This window comes from Phasianus colchicus, chromosome 7 (genome assembly GCF_987193195.1).
Source record: "Phasianus colchicus chromosome 7, bPhaCol1.hap1.1, whole genome shotgun sequence".
In the NCBI taxonomy this organism is placed as follows: domain Eukaryota; kingdom Metazoa; phylum Chordata; class Aves; order Galliformes; family Phasianidae; genus Phasianus; species Phasianus colchicus.
Window position 1 is genome coordinate 8,214,714 of NC_143442.1, and position 23,710 is coordinate 8,238,423.

The 23,710-nt window shown below is 40.9% G+C and overlaps 1 long non-coding RNA gene across 1 annotated transcript; it reads left to right on the forward strand.

Annotated features, from left to right (window-relative positions):
* The first annotated feature begins 5,848 nt into the window (after positions 1 to 5,848).
* On the forward strand, positions 5,849 to 23,096 carry LOC149917206 (uncharacterized). The gene is made up of 3 exons (XR_016467991.1): positions 5,849 to 5,902; positions 21,727 to 21,835; positions 22,420 to 23,096. It is a non-coding gene; the product is annotated as an uncharacterized LOC149917206 (long non-coding RNA).
* The last annotated feature ends 614 nt before the right edge of the window (positions 23,097 to 23,710 follow it).

A 23,710-nucleotide genomic window follows, 5' to 3' on the forward strand; every position in this document is an offset into this window, starting at 1 on the left:
TTTATTCATTAGGCAGGGATTTAAAGTAAAAAGTGCACCATTCATTATTCTTACCGCAGCACAGAGCTCCACGACAAGCCCTATCGAATAATGCAAACCAAGTGAACAAACAACCAACATAATTTACTGTCAACTTCGGTAAAAACATGGAAAAAAATCCCTGCAGTCCAAAATACTGTGGGTGGTTTTAACAACGTTGTCCACAGTGCATGAAATGCAATATTTTGGGGGTAGTAATTGCCGTTATTTAAACCTCAGAAAGCCGCAGATTTATATTTGTTCAGTTTCCCTTTAAGCTGGATAATAAATCTGTACGGCTTCTTCTGGGCTTTTTTATTAGAAAGACTTCTGAGAGGATAATATTTGCCTACACCTTTCTATTCTTTGGCTTCTTAAAAATCACAGGAAAGATTTTAACGACCAAGTGGTGCTGTATGGAGCAAATTGTGTCTTTAGCCATGCTGTACTGTAATTACTGGAGATAGCATCACTGATACATATGCAGAAACCAGCACTCAATTTTGGCTCAGAAGATAATACACCAACTGTGTATTAAGTTTAATGTAGATTAATGTGAGTTGCTTTCCTTTGCATGTATGTACACAGGTACAAATAATTAAGATTAATTCCACTGGATGTAATGGCCTTCACTGTGCACAGTGCCATAACATTCTTCTTTAATAGCTGTTAATTGGATGTATTTGCTTTGATGGTGAAATCCTGATTAGTCTTGTTACCCTACAACCTTTTCCCCCTCCCTTTGCCCGCTTTTGTGCTTGGGAAAAGATTTATAATAAGGGAATCATGGCTATGCAGTTTATTAGCAAAAAAATCGATTCATACAGAGGCTCAGCTAAACAGGGGTAACACTGCATAGTGTTTGAACAGTAGAGATGATCATAGAATCATTAAGGCTGGAAAAGACCACAAAGATCATACAGTCCAGCTGTCCACCACTACCGCCCACTGACCACATCCCTCAGTGCCACATTTCCACAGTTCTTGAGCATCTCCACGGATAATGACTCCACCACCTCCCTGGGCAGCCTGTGCCACTGCATCACCACACTTTCTGAGAAGAAATTGCTCCTAATTTCCAACCTGAACCTCCACTGGTAGAACTTGAGGCCATCACCTCTCATCCTATCACTGTTACCTGTGAGCTGAGGCTGAGCAATCCCATTCCCTCAGCCACTCCCTGTAGGATTTGTTCTCCAGACCCTTCACAGCTTCATTGCCTTTCTCTGGACATGCAAATGGTGCTCATTTCCATCTGCTCTTTTTGCCACACAGCACTTTCACAGGTAATACTTAACAGCAATTCTAAGAAGCCCCATAGTGATGCCCAGCTACACCATCACACCATCATCTGATTGAATGAAGTGGGCATTGAAGGAGCAAGTCCTTTATGAGGTTAATTAGCCAAGAAACTTCAATATGAAATTCTTACCCCTCCCCCCGAAAGAAAAAAGACTGCATAATAATGGCAATTAAAAGAAAAATTAAAAAAAAAGGGGGGGGGGGGGGGGGGCATTTCTGTGTAATCATTAAAAATGTGTTCGGCAATTATGCATTTATTGTCCGTATATAAAACGAACAATTCACAGGCTGAACATCAGCTGAAGCAATTAAGAAAGGTGTTTATTTTACCAAGGCTTCTCCATTTCAATTTCAGGAGTGAAAATCTACCAGTGATTTTGCAGTGGTTTTATTCCTGTTTTTAATTACAGCCCAATTCCAAACCTGCCTACACCTGTCCTAGGCACGGCTGCATTTGCATGTGCTTCTGCCTTGAGCCCCCTCCAGCACAGGGAGGGTTAAAACCAATATTTGTAGATAAAGAGGTAAACATATTTACATTCAGTTTTTCACACTTTATGCATATGTCATGCAGTGAATAGTTTTAGAGGTATGTTTGTACTATCTCTCCAGAATTTTTACAGTCTGCAGGACACAAAATCTCTATAAAGTGACTTACTGAAATAGAAGCAGATTGGTAAAACCGTTTCTCTCTTATGAACTGTGAAGAATGATCCTCTAAATGAAATCAGGAAGGAACTGGACAGAATCTTGTTTAATGGTGTGACAAAATGAATCACAACTATTCCAAGCATCCATCACTGCTAAAAGGGGACCACAAATGATCTGTGAACTACTATATATTGATTACTCATGTACTACAAGTGTCGGATTTAATGTTCACACACCATGGAAAGGCGGCAGGGACAGATGGTGCCTTAACTCTTCTTTGATAGATTTTAATGGTGAAATATTGATTTCTATCTGGCCAAGGCCTGTTGTTAGGGGCCAAAGTCATTTGTTGGGTATAGCCGGACACCCAGTCTGCTCGGGGTCATCAATCATTTTTGGCAAGGCAGGTGAAATTCTGAGGAGAAGCACCTTGCTTCCCAAACCGCCTCACGATGAGGCTGAGCCCGACGTGTGCGCATGCACACCCCCTCCTCTGCTATGTGGGCAGACAGAAGCCTCCATGAAATTGTGCTTGTAAAGAATTATTAATGATAAGACATGTTTACTGAGGAGAGTCACAGCGAATCACAGCTGACATGAAATAGTCTGGGAGCCTCAGAGAGAAAATGAGCTTCTCGCTAAAAGGGACTATATTTTATTTAAACATCCGTCTAGGGCTGAGAACTCAGGTAATCTGTTGTGTTACAAGCCACTGGCTGTTCTTGCCATCCAGAGAGATAACAGTGAGGAGCTAATAGGAACACATCAATCACAATCAGGCTGCAATTCCACCGGTGTCTCCTCTTCCCGGCTCCTTTTTAAGCTCCTTAATAACGATGATAACATAGTTCTGGGCTTTGCGAGAGGGCTGCTTCCCTTTGAGGGTCATATTCATAAAGCGGGCGGCTTGCGGAGTCAGCATCTCCCCACGATGGAGAGGGCGGTGGGAGGGGAGGGGCAGGGGGGGCAGGCGGGCCGGGTCCCCCCGCCATAAATCCGCAGACGCTCGTCTTTCCCTCATCGGCCTTCCCAGGAGAGGATTGCTGCTCGGAAGCGGGAAAGGGCAGCCGCTGCCCAGCTGTACCCCAGATGTGGGAAGCCGGTTGAGGCTGATTTTTCGTTTAGATTATCTTGCTTACCTAATGATTTTTGCTTCACTGCTCAGCTCGATTGTGTTCACTAGGACGGCAGGCTATTAAAATGTCAAGGCGCATTGAATTGTTGTTATCAAGGAAAGAGACCTTTCCAATCAGCCCACGTTCCCGGGGTTGCATAAAGGCGAGGAAGAGATCGGAGGAGGAGGAGGAGGAAGAGCTCCTTGGTGCCGGGTGTGTGCGTGGACGTAGGCAGACGCGTACCTGTGCCTGCTGGAGCGCGCTGCGATAATTAAAATGCCACCTTCTACAACAGGCATTAGACATTGCTCTCATTCGCATCATACGGGGGAGATGAAACTTCTCCCCATTGTGCTTTCCGCCGCAATCCTCGCAAAGAAAATATGGGGAGGAGGAAAGTTGTGCGGCTGAATCACTGGCTCCGCATACTAAGGAGCTGCTGGGCAGGGCTGAAGGAGAAAAACAAAGGCAAATGCCTTCCTCATGTCTGCACCTGCCTTAAGGCTTGATAAGAAAATAAGTTCACTGACCTACTGGGAAAAACACTGGAGATTGTCCGGTATCACAATATTGAACAATTGGTGACAGGATGATACAAACCCAGCACATTTGGAGACACGAAATCCCATACCTCTCGTCACCACCACCACCTTGCTCATATAATTGCAGAGCAGTTTATTATACAGAAGCACATCAGATATTGCCGTGGATTGATTTTTTTCTTTCTTTTCTTGTAAACTATACAGTACATCATATCGGTGGGGAAAAAATATATATTCTTTGGATTTACTTCTTTGTTTAAATCATTTCACAAATATTTTGCTTTTCCCCTGTCACTTCTCTTTCATTTTTATTTAAAAAAGATGGCTTTGTTTTTGCCTGTATATGGTTTTGTAGAATAATGACATCTATCCCGTCCCCCATGCATCAAGCATCATTGATTGGCCACAACATCATTGTCACTACTGGGTGTTCATCTTCACACTTGCTGCTGGCAGGTCCCTCATCTGCTCACCCTCTCTGTCTCACACATGCCCCAACCCTGGGCCACACGCTGGCTCCCAGCAGGCGTGCCTGCGGTCTCTTTTCCCCTAAGGCACATTTCCCTCTGCCTCTCCCTCCTCCAACCTTGGCTTTGTGTGAGGCCAGTGGCACACAGCACAGCACAGCACTTGGCTCTGTCTGTGTTAAGGAGACAGAAGAAAACTGACCCTTCCCTCTGTTTCCACATTGTCCATGCCAATTCATGGAAGTTTCACAAGGTGTGGCTCCCCAACATGCTCATGCACAGGTTTGTGTGGGATGAGACATCACTGACCATCAAGTCCAGGTCCTGGCTCCACACAGCACCACCCAAAAATCAAACCCTGTCTGAGAGTGCTGTACAACCACTCCTTCAACTCCCGCAACTCTGTGCCCACCACTCTCTGGGGCAGAACCTTTACTTAACTTCACCTGACCCTCCCCTGGCAGCTCCAGGGACATCTCCAAACAAGCTGTGCCAAGTTCCTTGCTGTCCGGTCTGTGCCCTCAAAGTGGACTTCAGAGGCTTTGCAAAATGATTGATTTTCAAGAAGATCTAAGTTTAAGTGCCAAAATCTGACTTCAGACTTAATTCTGCATCTGACCCTTCGTGTAAGAAAAGAAGGCCCAGTACTGGCTATTAGGTTCGAATGTAAGTTCAGTGGGAAATGGTTCTTAAGCTCTGCCAAATCCCCTGCATTAAAAATAAGTCAAGGCTGATATATCTATCAATCACTCCAGCATGAGATACTCCAAACAGATGTAATTATCCCCCAAGCAAGCCTTATAAGCCTTATAAGAAAGCTCAGCTGAAGATAGTTCAGTTAAAATAACACTTAAGAAAAAGACACTGGAAAGTTCCCCCATTCCTCTTGCAATGTAAAGCAGTAACCTTATAATTAAGATTAAAACTTTATTTCTTTGGCTTCAGAAGTCATCCTTTTCCCCTCCTGTACCCTGAGGGGTTGAGGACAAAGATTTTTGGGATGCTGAAACGAGATGGCTCTGTCCCATTGGAAGGCAGACCCATGTGCTGGTGAAGCGTTTGTGCAGGGAATGGGAGCAGAGCAGGATGCTCGTAATGGAGCACCTTGAAGAAACTAAGCTAGCTCTCAAAGCAGAATAATTGGTGTAGCAGGAGGCTGTGCCCATGGTAATCGTTTTTACTGAGATGAAGCTTATTAACATGTGCACTGGTGCATCTGCATTGCCTCTGGGACTCCAGCCCTGCATGGCTCCCCACCATGCTGCACAGAGGTTTTACCTTCCTCTGACCTTGATCCGGATCCTTTGTCCTCCTCTGTGCTCTCAGTTACCTCTCATCTCACAGGCTTACACCCTGTATTTTAAATCCAGCCCAACCTTTTCATGTTTCTCCTATGATAAATATCTCAGATGTGTTGGAAATATAGTCTGTCCCATTGCTACAGTGCATTAGGTTTGTGGAAAGTTTGTTGTGCATTGCATGCTTTGAATAATGCCCATCTTTAAGCTGAATTTTTAGGCCATTAGAAATGGTCACAAAGCTTTACTCTGTGCTTGGTTGGATGTACGTAGGGGTGATGGTAACTGTTGAGTCATGGCCTGAACCACTGATTGAGCACCTGGGGAAAGGACCCAGTCAGCCCCGGGAGCACAGGTGAAGGCAATTCAGCTCTGTGACCAGAAGGGGTGGAGCCTGGCTGCACCTCTTTTAGACCCCATTTAAGGCTGCCTGCCACTAGGGAAAGTTCTCTTATTGGAGATCTTTGCTTGGTGGAGTTTTCCCTCTGAGCCTGGATCTTCAGAGATGGGTGAGCACTTTTCTTTTGTAGCACCTTTCCATCATGCTAGTCCTTTTGTTGTTCTGCTGCATTGATCTTTCTGATTGTTCAGGGGGAAAGGTGTGTGTGTTTGTACTGTAAGATCACATAGACTCAATCCCTGTTTGAGAGAGGAAAAAGAAAAATTCGGTGCTGGTTGTATCAGACTATACTTATTATTCTACAGAGGAATAAAAGTGTAACTTCTTGGGACTTATGTGAAACAAGTCAGGAGGCAGCCAAGACCTCCCTGCGCCTTCGGTGTGTACTGGGAACCAAATCCCAACCTCTACCTTCTGATTTACTGTAATAGCACAGCTGAGGCAGAACACAGATTGGTCAGGGTATTTTACCTCTGATCATCACTCATAAAGACTATAACAAAGTCTGGGTAAGGTACAAGACAAGCAAGGCTTATTGCACAGAGTCCAACCCAGAGATGTTAAATGTCCCAGAGACATTCACCTTTGAACAGAGGGTTTGCAGAGGGGAGGAAAAAAAAAGGAAGGTGACACAAATCTGCCAGACTGCAAGCAACCCAACAAGGGCAGCAGCAAACATCAGCAGGTTTTGATGCCAGGGCCAGTCCCATCTGGAAACCCCAGGCATCCTATGCCTAACAGTAGCTGGAGGTTCTCTGAGGCCTCATTTGACTGAGTTCTGCATTAGAAATCACCACCTGATAATGCTGTGGGTGCGTTTTGGACAGTTTTAAAATGTTATTTGGAGACTTAGCCTCCATCCCTGCTGCACTGCAAGCCATGTTTCAGCATAGCCCCATGAGTTTTTCACTCAGTCATCACACTGAGAATTAGTGGATTTTGCTGGCTCATTTGTTTTGTGAAATCTGGCTGTTTTGCACTGAATGCAGTACGTCTTCAGCATATGTGATTCAAATCAAAGCAATCATCCTACACAGTGTAAATCAATGAGACGAAATGTAGCCATTGACAGCACTTACAATTTTGTCCATTACTATGAAATCCTCTTTCTTTAAATAGAAGTGCTTTTATGAATCCATTGAAGCATAGCTGACAAAGCCTTCAATCCTGGCTATTGCTGAAATAGCACAACACATAACAGTTATAAAAGATACATGTGGTGCATATTTATACAGATTAGAATAAGCATTTTGTTAAATTGCACCAGTTTGTCCCTTTTCCAGAGTTCTTAGAAACCTTGGATATTTGCTCTTCCCATGAGTAAAATAAACACGTACCTGTGGGTTTACCAAACCTCTCAGCCTCTCCACATGCTGACAGAGCAAAAAATGTACTTCTACAGCTGTGTTAAAAAAATGAAGGTAGTGTAATTATTCTTTATGCTAATATAATAAGCTAGTAAATGTTTCTACACTTTTTGTAGGTCTAATTACATTTCATAATGCGAACGATCCCTGGAGCTGCTGCTGTTAAATATTTTTGGAGCAGGGGAGTTTATTTGTACACACCAGAGGAATGTGGATTTTAGAAACAGCATAGTAAGGCTCTAAAGCAGCAGGGCTGCTTCTGACATCTGAGTAACTTCAGGCAAAGCAGGAATTCCTAATCAGTATCATGTAACAATTTAGAATGGCAGCCTTGACTACCTATTGATTTCTGAGGAAGGCATATGGTTTCAGACTAGGTCCTGACACAGGCATAGCCATACCATTCCTTGCTGCTGTATCTCTTCTTCATGCTCTTACCTTGTGGTGATAGCAGTGTATGCAATATTATGCAACTGAATCTGCTGCACAGCCTGCTGTGTTTAATAAAATATAAATGCTGCTCACTCAATGTGCCAGTCAACCTTGCAGTGCTGGTCCAGGTGGAGTCACTCTGGATAGATCAATCTGGTTTCATTAGCCACATCTGTGAGTGTGGACTGGTGTGTCCTGCTTGAGCTGTTGAGCTGTTTGCTCTGAATTGGCCCTGCACCATGGCCGTGTTGCTGCAGAACAGGTAGTTGGGACTGGGGTTAAGAGTAGCAGTAGCAGTGTAATAAAGCTGTTTGCTGCTGCAGGGAGATAATGAGTGATGTTCTATCAATTAAGGGCCAGTGAAGGAGGTGTGTGTGACAGAAATGAACTAAGGATATGAAAAAAGGGAAATCCGTGGCTGGGAAAGAAAGAAAAGAGGAAAAGATTGTTCTTTTCTCCCCTCCCCCCCCCCCCTCCCAAAGGTGATTTTTAAAGGGAGAAGTATAGGTGAACATCTTGTCAGAAGGGAGTTAGAGCACGGGAGTTAGAGCACTGGGGACAAATTGTGTAAGAGGTATGGGAAACAAGGAATACTTAACTTCCAATTACTTATTTTATCCACTGCGAGTTTCAGTTTTACTTTAAATGTGTTTATTGAAGATGGTTGGTTGGTGATAAGGTCAGACAGCTCTGTCTTAAGCTAGCCTGTGCTGCTCATAGACTTTTATTGAAATCTCTGGGTCCTGAGTTTCCCATGCAGTGCCAGACTCCTCCCACACCTGCAGCTCTTCTAACCTGAAACCTATGGCAGTTTGTTTGTTTTCTTTGTGGGAGAAGAACAAAAGCTTCCTTCTTGAAGAGCTGGAATGCAAGCACTCTGCTCAAAGCTCTTTCCCACAAGGGTTAATGTTTCTGTTGTGAGAAGTAGGAATAATAATAATAATAACTAACTTCTCAGTTGAAGTGAAGCTCTCCAGGGCACTTGCTGACTGACCACTCAATAACCCGCACCAAGGATACTGGAGGGATGTGGCAAGAACAGGCTGTCTCTGCAGTCTGTTCCATGCAGGATCAGACTGAAATGTTAGGAAATAAATTACAGACATTTGCACAGACAGCCAAAGAAACTGTGAAATAGCTTTCTGAGCTGAGCTCAAGACCTCTCTTGTGGAAGCTGCCAATGCATGCCTGAGATGACATTTTTTTCTGTCTCCACACCCCCTTTCTCCTTGTGATCCTTTTCTATCAGGAAGAAGAGTTTAAGGAGGAGAAAGGGACCTGAGCCAAAAGTTTGCTAATTCTGGAAACAGCTTGGGTCTGAGGTTTTGACTTAATTTATCTTTACCTGATGATGTGAATGAACTACAACCCTCTTGACTTCTGCAGTGTTATCCAAGGCTAAAATTGGGATATACCTGATCCACAAAGGAGCCATTGTACAGCATGTTGGCATTTGATCATGTTGGAGAATGAAAGCCATATTTGAGTGAGGCCTACAAGTGCCTCACTACTGCACTGTAAACAACTGGATATTACAGTAATGGACAAGGCTTTGAGTGCTATGAACAGCTTCACATTCACTTTATTGATTTGCAATGTGCACTGTGATGGTTTGCTGTAATAAATATAAATGCCATAGTGTAGAAATGTCAGAACAACTTATTAAAAATGTGTCTCTTCCCTGTTTGTGCAGCATGGCATGTGCTTTTGCACAGCTGTAGGATTGTGGCTAGGGGGGGAATGAAGCTGTGGCTCAAAATCCTGCATTGCAAGAATATAAATTCAGTGTATAAACAAAATGTGTACTGGGCAGCCCTTTCCTTTTGCGTTGTGCTTCTGTATAACAGAGTTGAGTTCTGTGTCTCTTCATATTACAAAAGAGAATATACTTTTCTCATGTCTCAGGAAGGCTGAGTTGGTACCAGGTCTCAGCTCATGTACCCGAGGCAGTTCTTTGGCCATTTAAAAAAGCAGTAAGTGCCAACACTTCTCTTAACACTACAATAGCTTTATCTCAGCAGGGAAATCTTTCAGCCTTTGGTAAGACTGTAGGAGAAACAAGGCATTATTGTAGGAGACTACACGTGTGCTGGAGATGTGTATGCAGTCACATGCATGTATCCCCTGCCCCCATGTGTAGAATAATTGCCTTTGACTAGATTAACAGTTCTATACACCACTTGTACTCCGAGCTGTTTTGCACCAGACTTCTGTGTGGATGCTGAGCCTTAAACATGGATTTTGTTCTGGAGTTGATCATCTGGCCCTCAGCAGCTCCAAGTCCCTGGATAAGCTGGTTGATGACAAAGTACGGAAATGTTTGGTTTAATATGGACCCTCAGTCCCATCACTGCTAACAGAGGTCATTGCCTTGTGCATTATTGCTCCTGACTGCTGGAAATAATTCTTTAAGTATTTGATTGTCATCATCCTGTGTGCTACTTGGAGCAGGACAAATGAAGTTGTTTTCTCATTTACTGCCTGGTGTTTTATCTCCACCTTCTCCCTTATAAATGTGTTCCCTGCAGCACTAGAAAAGGATTTTTACAGAAACTGGAGGAAGAATTGCATTATTTCAGATGATATAACTTCAGACCATTAACAGAGGAGTTTACTTTTGATTTCCCATATATTTTTTTTTGTTTCAGAAGAGATTAGGTCAGTGTAGTATCAAGATCCAGATCTCAAATGGTACTAAACTCTCATATAGATATGTCTTGTTGATTTTGGTGAAATTACACATAAAATTAACTGTCTGATGAGGCACAAAGTACTTTAGGATTATTGGGGCATATAGAGATGCTTAGAGTGCAAAGCCTTGATATATAGTGTTGGCTATTCAGCATATTAAACATGAGCTTTTCTTACTGGCTTTTCTGCAGAAACCATTGCCACCTGGTGAAAGCTGTTGGCAGTCTACATCAGAGGCTCTATGCAGTGTATAAGAGTTGCAGTAAGAAACTGAGATGCTGTTTTAGTCAATGGAGCCAGTGTAAATCTGGGGAGGAGAGAATCAAACCTGAAAACTGACTGAGATTGTACCATTATACTTGCTCAGAAGGGCACAGATGCAGAATGTGTGCTTGTTCAGAGATTTGTGGTCAACAAGAGGTTTTCTTAGATATAGTTTCAGAATTGGTATATTTCTTCTATCAGGACAAATTTAATACAAGTCTGTTTTTTTAATAGGTAACTAAAAAATATTTCAGTGACAAAGTGAGAATTTCCTGATGGAAAAACTGCTTCCAAGTCTGTTAGTGGGGAGAAATGAGAGTGGGGAGAGAAAAAGGCACTGATTGATATATAGGAGAGACAATACACTATTTATTATAAATGAATGAATGTGAGTTTATGAATTAGTGTGGAGTGTAATGGGGGTTGAAAAGCTAAGAGAAGTGGTGGTTGGAAATCCATTGCTTGATGCTCCTTTCTGTTTCCACAATCATGAACAAAAATATCTCCCTTACTCCAAGAATGTGTGCTCTGTACAAATGCTCAGATAGATGCTTCCATGGTAGCCATCAACCTCAGCAGCCTGCAGATGACAGCTGAATTAAAGCCCGTGATACATCAGTCAAAGGAGCATTACTGTGCTCATTATGCAGATGGAAAAAATGGAAAAGATTGGGCTGTTAGATAACAGCCCAAACAGAGCTTGTGGCAAGACCAAATCCATAAACCTTGATTCCTGGTAATTGTATTTATAAGGAAAGTCCTTTTGAGTTAAATGACAGAAGAAATCTCTGGAATTTCATAGAAATCTGTAGATATAACCACAGAAACTGCCAGGACCACTTCTCTTTGTTGTTCAACAGCACAAAAAAGAATCTTGTTCAGGGAACCCTATGGGTTTAGAGATTCCTCTAATGTTCTGGATGTGGGTGCCACTGAAAATGGAAGACTCTTGAACAGGATAATGAAGGTGCAATGCAGAATCCCTGAAGTCCCACATTTAGGAGGCATTTCTGGAGAGTGGAGGAGACCCTGCTGATAACCTCATCTAATGGATAGTCCCTGGGACGCCACTGCCATCTGGTGAAAGCTAGAACAGCCCATGGGGATGTGTTGGAGAGCCATAAACTGACAGCCTTACAACTAGACTAAGCTCAGCAGAAAGCAAGCACACTGTGGCCCATAGAATTTTATTGAAAGTTTTTCTTCCATTTTTTTCTAAGTCTGCTTTAGATTTCTACAGCGGATCCATAATCCTTTATTCAGTCTTTGTACTGGTTTGCAACAATAATCCACAATTATTATTATTATTAAACTCTGAGGACCATCTCTGTGTGCAAATAACAATGCCATCCGCTCTGACTTGGGATGGTTTCTGTAGGTTTGCTGCTTTTGTCTAAGCAAAACCATTTTGTGAGGTATGTGAGAAGGAAGTGTCCTGCTGATGTGGTATAAATGCCCTGTTGAGGAGCAGTCAGTAGCTATTACTCCTGCAACATCAAGCATCCTTCATGGTCAGGTTTGTCAAGTAAGAAGGCTCAGTTCTTGTGTTCAGCGTGCAAGGGGCTGTTGTCTGTTTGAGCTGGTTTAGATATCCTTGCTTAAAGTGGAGCCTGAAGGAGGTAACATTTTCTCCCAAGAGCCTGTGGGTGTTTTTCTGTTACAGCCCTGATATCACACATGGAATTGAGGAAGCTAGCAGACACTGTCTCTCCAGGGGGTTGATCTAATTCGACCTGTAGACTGAAATGAGCAGTGTGTAAAACCGCTGACCAAATAGACTTTGGATCAAGTGCCAGCCTCCTGTTATCAGAGTGCAGTGCAGGTAATGTGAGGATGAACAAAATCTCTCTTGCAGAATTTGTACTCCTGGTTTAAATGTCACAGTCTGCTGGGGTGATGGATATACACTATCATTGCTTTCTCCTTCCATGCTTACTTTTAGAATCAAAGATGTTCTTATGGTCCTATATATCTTTGATATTTATTATTCAATGTCTTATGGTCTTTTGACTTAAAATTTAAGTATCATATTTATAAATAGTATCAAATGCTGTTTTGCCAATGAGAGATTGTATTAAAATCAATAACGTATATTAAATTCTGGGGTCTGTTGTGAGTAGATAGTATTAAGACATATATATAATTTCTTGATGATCTCAATAGCAGCCCAAAGTCTTTAGTGAGGATTGAATCAAGGTTTGGTCAGTCTTTGGCCAAGCTTTTAATGACTTTGTAGCTGCTAGGTTAACTTCACTGCAGTGTAAACCCACTAACTTCAATGGATTTAAATAGCTATCTCTTTAAGGGAAGTGGAAAATGCAGAGGTTCAAAAAACTAACAGGTTTTTTAACAGCAACCAAAACAAAGGAAACGAGGAGATTTCTATTTTGGATAATCAATTTTGCATCCTAAAGAACATTCTGGGTAAAGTACTGGAAGCTATGAGGAGCCAATTCGTTACACTTCCAGCCAGAACCTAGCTAGAAGCCTGAATGCAGCATGTCATTATGATTAATTATGTGTAATGAGTGTTTTATGAACCTAAGAAAGAAAAGCATTTATTTTTCTGGTATTATGGTGGTAGTGTCTTGTTTTGTCTTAAAGCTGGGAGCGTGAAGCCAAAGAGATGATGAAACCCCCTTATTAGCTCTTTTGTTTTTGCTCTAAGCTGTAATGAGGCTTACAGGGCCAAGTCTCCATCACACAGTGGCGTTGTGAGTGCAAGAGAGAAGTATTCAGTTCTGGAGCTCTGGGATTTTGCTTTTTTTTTCTTTTATGTTTAATTCATTTTCTGTGGCAGAAACATCATAGAACCATCCAGTACACAAACAAAACATGAGGCAGGAATAGCCCATCTCTTGTATGTCTTCAGACCAGACTGTCCCTGGGACTAAGGAGAAAAGATCAAGATGATTAAGACTTGGTGATGGCTTGACCAAGGAGACAGGGCTGGGGACAAAGGGCCAGTACCTATGATCCCACCTGGATCTGGCACCTCAGGGGCTCTCTGTGCCCATGGCCTCACAGTGGCAACCCAGCACTGCTATCTCTTTGTGGTTCCCATGCCTTCCAGATGGGTCTGGCTTACAGCAGCAATGTGTGTGCTGTTGGCTTTGTCCACAGAGGGGTTCTTGGTGGGAAAGGTGCAACAACCCTTTGGTCCATCCATATGCTTTATAGGACTGGGGATGGTAGGACAGGAGGAGTCATCCTGGTGCTGTTGGAGCACTAGGTTTTAAAGAAGGGTTAAAAACTTCGAAAACAAAACAGGAACCAAAAACCCAAGTGAACCCAAACAAAACAAGAACTGATGAGTAAAAGGGAGTCACCGAGAGCCTTGCTCTCTGGCATTTCCCTCGTACACCAGGAGGTGGTGCAAAGCCCCTGCTCATCCCACAGACAGGAGACAAATTTCATTTTTTTTCCAGGGACTGCTCTCCAGCTTGTACTACCCAGGAAAAATACTGGTGGTTTAACCCTCTCAGCATGACCCTATAACTCTAATATTTTGGTACATATCTCTAAGGCTGACAACATTAACTGTGAAAAGAGGAAAATGCAGAAACTTTATACTGCTAAATGCTATAATCTTGCTGCAATAATGGTAATTAAAAGGTACTGCCAAATGACTTTGAAAGTGCTGTACTTACAGAGCAAACAGTTCTTGCTGTGCAGAATGCAGGAAAAAGAAATTGTGATCAGATTTTTTTTTTCTTGCTGCTTTTTTTCGTTGTATACAGTTGGTTTCTTATTTTTCTTTTCCAAACTTGAATGCACTAATACTAAAAAATAAATGAATATCTATTTATCTTACAGATTGATAAGCCATTGTTTCCACATGAGAAATTAAAAGCTATGCCATGAAAGTGTGTTCTCAGTTTTCTGTTAGTTAAAATGGAACTATCAAATGCCTCCCCTTTCTCCTTACTGAAACACAGTAAATTAGTAATAGTTTGTGAACTCATTATGTGGTCTTTGGTAATTTAACGAAACAGCTAATTTGGTAGTGGTACAAAACTGTATAAAGCATGGCTTTTTGCTGAATTGCTGTAACTTCAGTGACATCAATGCATTCATTTCAGGTTAACTGAAGTTTTCATTTTGTGTTTAAAATCTCAGTGCACACTTACCAAGCTGTCATATGGAAACTTGTATTAATGTAAGAAAAACTCTGGGCACAATTTCTGCTTATGCTGAAAATAAAAAGCTCCAGCTTATTGTTGCTTATATTACAATTCTGTTTTTCATTTTTTTCTTTTTTCAAATAAGAAGAAAGGTTTGTAAAAGAGGCATTTGCTCCAGCTTCTCAATTGGAAATGATAAGCAATGCCTATTGTGAAAGGAGGATATTTCAGCATACTAAAAAATGAAATAAATCATCTTACAGTTTATTTTTTGACCCCTTTAACTTTTCTCCTCTCCTGGATAACAAATATATTTTCATGCAAATTTTACATATGATCCAGCTTTAGGAGCTTGCATTGTCAGGTACAAACAGCCTTCATCAGGCAGTATGTATATGTATTACAGTAAGTGTATCTCAGTTCAATGTTATCTTTTTTAAAGCATCTGTGAAATTAAGTTTAAAATGTTAAAAGAAAATACAAGATTGCCTGTGTGCTAACTTTCTTGCTTTTTAAAATTCTGAGAAAGGACGGGTAATTTTTTAAATCCTCAACAGTAAAGGATTCACGTTTTTATTTTGTCTTTTATTTTGGAGATGGAAATCCCTTTGGAAATGAGTAGTTATGAAGGAATAATGTTGGAGAGCTGTAAATGTAAATATTTAAATATAATACAAAACACTCAGTAGCATATTCTAAATTTTGAATCTGAAAGCTTTTAGGATGTTGGATCAGAAACTGTTGTTTAAAATCATTGTAACCCCACTGGCTTCTATCAGCTGACATCTGTGCCATTATTTGAATGTTATTTTAAGTGCAAGCGCTTTTCTGCAGACCATAAAAAGTTCAGCTTTGCTTATTCAAGAAAATTAACATTCTGAATGGTGAGTTAGATATTAAAAAAAGTCATTTCAGAATATAGCCAGACTTTCTGTTCTTGCTAATTTAACATTCCCTTATTATCTTTACAGAATGTCATTTTTTGAGCGTGCTGACACAAAACTTATATACCGTCGTTAAGGGTCACAGTTTATTGGATTTTATCTCCCTGCTCAAGCAAACATTTGTTTAGTGACACTCTTAAATACCAAGTTGTACTAAAAGTGTTAGAACTGCTGCTTGAAAGTTTGAGTAAAAATTTTGTTTCTTTTAAGGCAACTTCAGAAAAGAATGAAAATAGACAAGTTTTTGATTTGCTTTCTCTGCAGCACCATGAGAAAGCTATTTGGCTCCTGAGATTACTTCAAGATTAATGAGTGAAAGAAAAAAAAAGTTATAATTAAGTTTGGCAAAAACATGCATGAAATATAGATTCATAGCTCAGGCACTGTGGGTGCAGGTGAATATCTATCACTCCTAGGCAATCATTTTATGTGACAGTTCTTGATGCAACAATTGAATGTACAATATTCTAAACATCACAATGACTTTATCTGGGTTTTCATGGTCATAATCTAATGGGAAGCTTTCTATTTTATTCCTGTTCTTCCGATCTTTTTTTTTCTTGTTTAGCTGCCTCCTCCCCACACCTTCCTGCTGTCCTCCCCATCCCTCCCCTCCCCCCCCCCAAAAAAAAATCCCAACAAAACAATAAACAAGTGAAGGAAAGTATATTTTGTACTTTCTTATAACCAATGCTGTCACCAATACCAAGGGAGGCTAAAGAAACTAGAAACAGACTATTATTTATGGCTAGCAGGATACAGTATGGCACCATGTGGCAGAATTTATCAAATTCATTCCTTTTTTATGCAGGGCAAACAGGAGCTGTAGACAGTTCCCTCTTGTAGTCCTTGCCTTGCTAGTCCTTCATTTACACTGTGAGCTAAATCCAGCTTGACCCACTGCTTTTACACCTGTAAACCCATTCGTGAGAGCATGGCCAGCAGGATTTGACCCTCTGTTTATTTCTTTCTTTTGCAGATGCGCTTTTGCTAGGAATGCTGTTTGCATTTCAATCAACCAAAACAACAGGACAGATAAATTAATGCCTGACTTGGCTCTTCACATCTGAGACTGAAATGTTATATTACTCTTCTGAGGGTTTAAGTTTGCAGGGTGACACTTACCAGGTGTAAGGTGCTGTAAGGTTAAGAAGCATCAAACCTATAATAAGAGTCTGACTTCCTCTTCATTTTGTCTCCTTTTGTGTTACATACTAGGGCAAGGAAGGTCTGCCAATCACTATCATTTCTTTTTCTTGTTCTATAAAGACTGGGTCGTCACAGCAACAGGCCTGTGACAGGCTGGTATCCATTTAGAGCTCCAGGGGGGTCCTAATAGGATTGAACCAAAAGATCAAGTGAATAGCTTCCTATTTTAGATTTGTAATAACTCTGAACTGTTTGCATATACATGGACCTTGCGGTGTTATGAGGAGACTTTTTACCAGAGAAAATCTGTCTATTTCTATTAGCACTGTACTTTGGAAAGGATATGCCTTAGCCTACTCCATCTTTGGAAAAAGGAAAAAGAAAACAAAATTAAGCCTACTTCTCTTTCTCTTGCACACACCAAATTGGAAGGTGTCATTTCCTTTCATTAATTCATTTTACCAGATCAAAGTAAATAGTCTGTTTATGGAGAACAAAGAAGCCCCTTTTTGGTATTCTGCTGAAGTCGCTATCAGATTCAGAAGTTTGCTCATCTTTCTGAAATCTGGCAAGGCTACATGCTGCCGAGATTACAGCCAAACGACTCATGCAAAACGGGCAAATAAATTCCATGCTAAACAAACTCTAGCAGAGGAAGAATGAGGAGGGGACATTTTGTTGATCTGGGAGGCTCTCCAGAGGTTAGGTCTCTGATTCGGCTTGCACAGGGGGCAAACCCACAATACTTGGCAGGCAGAGGAAGAACAGAATTAAGTTGAAATTATATGCAGTGATTATGGAATCTGTTAGAAAATAGGTGATGCTTCATAGATTTCATTCACAGCCATTTATTTGTCAGTACTATTTATTAAAAACAGCACTTTATGTGGAAGTTCTTGTTGGGTAAGATCCCAGGCGTAAACTTGTCAAGATCTAACTCTAGGAATTGTAAAACATTATATATTTTTTAAAGGCTAAATACTGATAGCTTACTCGGTTTATTTTTGGTTTTTTTTTTTTTTGTAAAGCAGGGCTTCTGAAGCCTCTCATTCAGAGAGGAGAAGCAGATGAGGTTGCCATGTGAGCTGGATTGTCCAAAGGTTTTGGATTTTTTTCTCACGGCACCAAGCTAGCTCCAGCCCAACTTATGGAGCCAGTTGACTGCTATGTTGATGACCACTGAAACTGTCTTGCAAGGATGCTTAGTATGGACATCAACTGTAGTAACACTATGACAAGCTATCATACTTATCTTGGAGAGGTCTTTTGAACACTATCCTTGTATTCATTTTTTTTGGTTGATTAGATCATAATCCAAGTCAGGTGCTGCAACCAGCCTGAGATTGTCTCTCTGCCATCTTACACTTAATCTTCTCTACCCTTCCTACCAAATATTTTGGTTTTGTACAGAGCCTGCCTTCATCATCTTAATACCAGTATTAGAAGCAGAAGGGTCTTCCACAATTCATTTTCAAATAGCTTATTTCTATACTAAAAGTGTAAGACTCACACATGCAAGAAATATTCATAAGGCCTGTGACTGGATAAGTAAATTCTTGTATTTTTCATATAGGATTGTGGTATGCACATATGTTCCTGGTGCTTTTATCAGTACACATTTTAAAAAGGGTTTTGCATAGATTAGGGACTTAAAGGTACTCATTTAATTAGAATTAGGGGCATCCCTCTGGGAGGAAGGATTATGCAGGTAAAATACTAGGACTGTGATCCATCAGCCTATAGGGACAATGGCAAAACTGCAGTTCATTCGTTTGGGCCCTGTGTGTGGAGCTAAGATACATAACAATGAGCACCAAGATGAAGAGAGTGCCAGGGCAGGGACCATATAGCAAAACCTAGGAGCATTTGAAATGGGCTTTGAATGGATCTTCCTACGCATGTTTTCCTAAATCCAAATTTCTCAAACTTCACTTTTGATTTCAGTCAAATCAAATAAGAAGCATGCCAATCAGATTTCTATAAAGTACTTTGCAAGAATTTCTGGTGGGTTTTATTCAGATTTCCTACTGCCTAAAAAGTAATGCTTTCTGAAAATTTGGAATGGATTTTGAAGTTATATGCATATTTCTATAGGAATTTTAGTTTTCTTTTGATGGAGATCTTTGGCATATTCTTTGAGATTCAAAAAAAAAACAGTGAGTTTTTTTCTTTTCTATAACTTACCTTTGATAGACCTGTGTTATAAAGACTTTCATTCTGGCTGAGCAAGTATTAAAGATTCTTTCAACAGAACAGAAAGAATGTCCTTATATACCTGTAAAACCTGAAATTTTAATGAAACTATGCTGGAGGTTTTGAAGTTGAATTCCAGTTGTGAAGAAAGCAGAAATGCTCTATGACAAAGAAGGTGAAATCAAGTTCCTATCCCCTACTCTGTTGCTAATCATGTTGAAACTTCCCTGAATTTTTTAAGAATAAAGACCTATCTGTGCAGCATCTTCATGGGCTTCCATCTGGCAGTACTTGTGAGTGCTAACCAAAACCTAGGTGCCTTCTTGGGGATGGATTCTTCCATTACAATGAGCAGAAGAAACAATTTACTGGGCTTTTAGGATAAATCTGTAATGTTTTTAATGTTTTATTTCTAAGTGTATGAGCTAGGTGGTGTTTTGTGTGTTTGTAGATGAAGAATTTACTCAGAGAAAAGTGCTGGTTTCTAACTGTGCTGAGACCCGTGGCTATTTCTACCACCTAAGGACTAAACCTCTTACAACTGGCTTCTGAGTCAGCCTTCAGCAGTTTTGTGTCTCTGATAAAATGTTTTCATACAGGACCCTGAATAAACATGCTGTTACAAAGGTGTCCCTTCAGACTGTCTCCAAGTGCTGTAATCCTGACTCCTGTTAGTCATAGATTCTTTCCATGGAGAAGAAAACTGTTTTACTTAAGCATGGCATCTGATACATGCTCTGTTTTGTCCTGATCTAGACTAAACTGTCCAGGTCAGGAGTGGTCACCTTTGCTATTATTCTGTAAACTGTCTGCGAGAGAGAATTACTTTTTGTTTTATGTTGTGCAGCACCTGGATCCTGGCATGATGCTAGTACAAATAATGATAACATACAGCAGCTGGCACAGCAACATCCTCTGTTCTCCACACTTGGCACTGCCATAAATGTGATAGTGCAATACCTCCAGTCATCACAGAGAATTACCTCTTACTGAAACTAAATGGATGTGGATGCTTTTGATGATAAATCTACCTGCCCTGGTCTGTGCTTTTCTTTATGCAATTAGCTGGAGTGAAGGATGAGATTTTTTTTTTCTAGCAAACTATATGCTTTTTGACTGCAAGCACAAGTAGATTCTTCCCCAGGCTTTGTCTGACAATGGCACGATGGAGAGCTGAGCTGCTGGATCCCTTGGAGCTTCCTGACCCAGCTCTGGCTGTGCCACTTTACCTCAGCCCAGCTTGGAGCAGAGGCTCCATGTTCACCATGCATCTTGCTTCTTCCTAGTGAGGCCAGAAGATGCTGGTTTGCAGCTACACCACAGCCCTGCCATGCCCAGCCTGGCATCGGCCCCATGAACCTGGCTGAGGGCCTGGGCCTAGCTGCCCAGGGCCCGCACACATCTCCTGGTTCCCTCATCTCTGACAAAAGAAGGTGGTGGGATCTTACACCCTGTTGGTTTTTTTTCTTAGAAAAAGGTAGCCTCCATCCTGGGACATTGTGAATTGTACATAACTTCTCTGCACCAAATTCCAACCATGAATTCTTGCAGAGCGCCTCATGAAAAAGTAACAATGCGAGGCCCTCAAAGTGGGCGTTCAGAGCTTTAGAGCAGAAAAGCTTGTCGGCTGAAAGTCAGAAAGTCAGCATCTTGGCTCACTGTGCACTAAGTTTCCCACATAGACAAGTCTTCTGTGTGAAAGAATGAGGACAATTGGGGCATAAATCTTATAAATGAGTAAAATGATAGTTGTCTTGGCAATGGCAGATCTGATAAACCATATTCCACCTGTTGTGGAAAGGCAGCAGATGGCCGCAGCAATCTGTCAAAAATATGGGGATTTAAGGTCTAGCCTGAAAAGATTCTTTCTCACTGTATCTCCTCAGATCTGTGTACAGGTAAGTCCATTTGTGTGATGTAGGGGATGTTGTTTGGTGGTTGTGCTCTGGGTATGAGAAGTGGTGGGCTTGGCTGAACCTTTTCATCTTAGATTTGTGTGATTTTCCTTTTGATTAGACAAAGCATACTGAATAACTCACAAGTTAATATGAGATGGGAACATTTGTATGGCAGATCAGAGAATGTCTGTTTCCATAACCATACTGAAAGAGTCTAATTAAGCTTCCATGTAAACCATATTTAGACTGTGAATAAGTTTTACCAGGCAAGACTGTTGCTGTTGAGAGTCTGGAAAAGAAATTTTAATGGAATAAGGAAAATGTCTCTTAAATCAACATAGAAAAAAGAGTCTGTCAGTTTTATTACTCATTATCTTCTATTTAAAGAGCCATTTAAGGGTATTCCAGGTATCTCTTAAAATTTTGGGGATCTGTTGATAAAAATATGCTTGATGTTTATGTTTGTGACCCTTAAGATACTTTTATATTAATCTTTCTCAAAAGACAGTGTGCTTCTGCAAAGGGTTATGTGCAGGGTGAGGCTACATGCACACTTTAACCCAGGCCCCAGGTGCAAACATTCAGGCTCAAGCTTGAACTCCTTTGTCTCATTGTGCTTTCTCAGGGGGCTGCTGTAAAGCATAATTCATTGATTTTTAGAGGGGTCTTGAATGGACTGTAGGTATATCTCCACATCTACTGCTTTTAATTTAGGCTTACTAGAAGATCTTGTTCTCAGAGGACTAATTCTCATTCTCTGACCAAGTTTTCGGTGCCCTTACTGGATGAAAACGCTGCTAGCTGTAACACTTTAGTGGCACTTAGATGCATGGAAAGCATTGCTCTCACACTTCTTTACTTTCTCTTCCAGGGAATAAAAGGAAGATTTTGGTAATGGAATTGGTGGTACTTCCCCTTTTGTAATTGTGAAAGAATCTGCTATTGCACCAAGTCCCTCCATCTGTGAGCCCAATGAGCTGGTGAGTGCATCTCTATGATACAAATCCCTGAGTATGTGCAGTTTAACATGGGAGGCAACTAATTCTCCCTCCTGCTTTGATGCAGAGTCTCAGTGCCAGAGTGGATGTGCCCATTTCTTTACTAGTTGCCACACCTTAGACCACAGGGACCTTTGATACATCTGTGTGAATTACTCCAAAAAGAAATGGGTTTTATGGGAGTCTATATAATTTATATATAGACTATAATTTAAATGAAACTAACAACATGAGTAAGGACCACTTTTGGCTGCAGTTTAAAGCCACCTGGAGCCATTCTCCATGAAATCAGCTTCTGCATTTTTAAACAGCATTAGGCCAAGGACAATCTTCTGTCATTACTACTTAGTCTTAACCCTCCAAAGGTCACTCAGTGGTACTAGGTTTTTGACGTGCCTTTAAAAATGGAGTAAAAATGTTCTTATATGGTGATAGTGTAATGAAACACAAACATCCACTGGGCAGTGGGACTCTGGAGGCAGAGATATGCTGGGATTTTATAGTGTTTGTGAAGGATACTTTATGTTCTGTAACATATGGTATTGTTGTTACTCTTTGATTTGTAGTTTTGGGCAGACGCATTCTCATAACCTTTGTGCGCCTTCGGCTTTGGAGGTCCTAAAGCTGCTATTGTTCAGTCAGTTTCCAAGCTCAAGAAGAATGTTTTCTTCATAAAGAATATGTTAAATATTACCAGAATTTCAGCATCAGTTTTATATTTCAGGCATATGATTTGGCATGTTCTGTGGATGACGAAACATAGCTTTTAAGTTATGATTTAATTTAGATTTTTTAAATTAAAATAGCAGCTGTTTCTCTACATGTGAAATGTGAGTCCACTGTAACTTCACTTATATAAGTGCCAGTTTTCAAGGTATAATATATTGTATAACCCAAGAGCAGAGTAAGGCTGGATTTGGTATAAGTACATGTCTAGTTGCTTCCTACTGCTGAGTGAGTGCAAGGCTCGGCTAAGCTTGACAAATCATTGTCAAGGGCTTGGATAAAGCTTATTTTTCTCTCTTTAGTTTTCATTCTTTTGCCAGACATACCTATTCTCTCTTTGCTGAGCTGAGTCTGAAGATTGGTAATGTGGTTTATGGGAATTACAGTGGTGTAACAAGTTTCAATAAAGGGTAAACTGGATGATGGTAGAGGAGAATGCACAACTTTTGGATTACATGCTGGACGACAACTATATTGGCAGAGAAGTTCCTGTGCAGAGAGAGAATGAAAGATAATGTATTATTTAAGTTCTGTTTCAAGAATGTAAGAAGTCAGTGTGCGATATTGTGAAGAGGGTAAAATTCCCCTTGTTTAGATGCGTTGCTGATGCCATGGTAAATCATACACAATATAGGCTGAAAGATGCTATATGGAGTTCTAAAAGATTAATTTCTTCAGTGGGGCCTGGATTTTTTCAAAGGCTTACAACCCTGATGCCTTTGCACAGTATTTTGCGTTAGATTTTTTTCCTAGGAGTGTCTGTAGTTTGTTCCCCCTCCCTTTTTGTGTGTGCTTTCATGAACTTCTAGAAGAAATAGATTGTTTTCTCTGGGTAATTCACAGAGATGAATACAGCCAGGTTATCCAAATGTGTTAACAGCTATGTGTTGTTGTAGGCAGGGAGGTCACTTCTTTAGGAGCACAGTAATAGGAAATAACTTGGGATAGAATCTTGCCACACTAAGGAAAAAATAGCTCTAACTCCAATAACAAACAGCCAATAAATGTTGTTGTTCTCAATCACTGTCTTTTTTACTTACTGCTGTGTAATCAGAGGCAGTTGTAGTATAGCCAGGATCCAGCACTTCAGGATATCTGCACAGGGAGGGACAGTAGGTCCATTTTTCATGC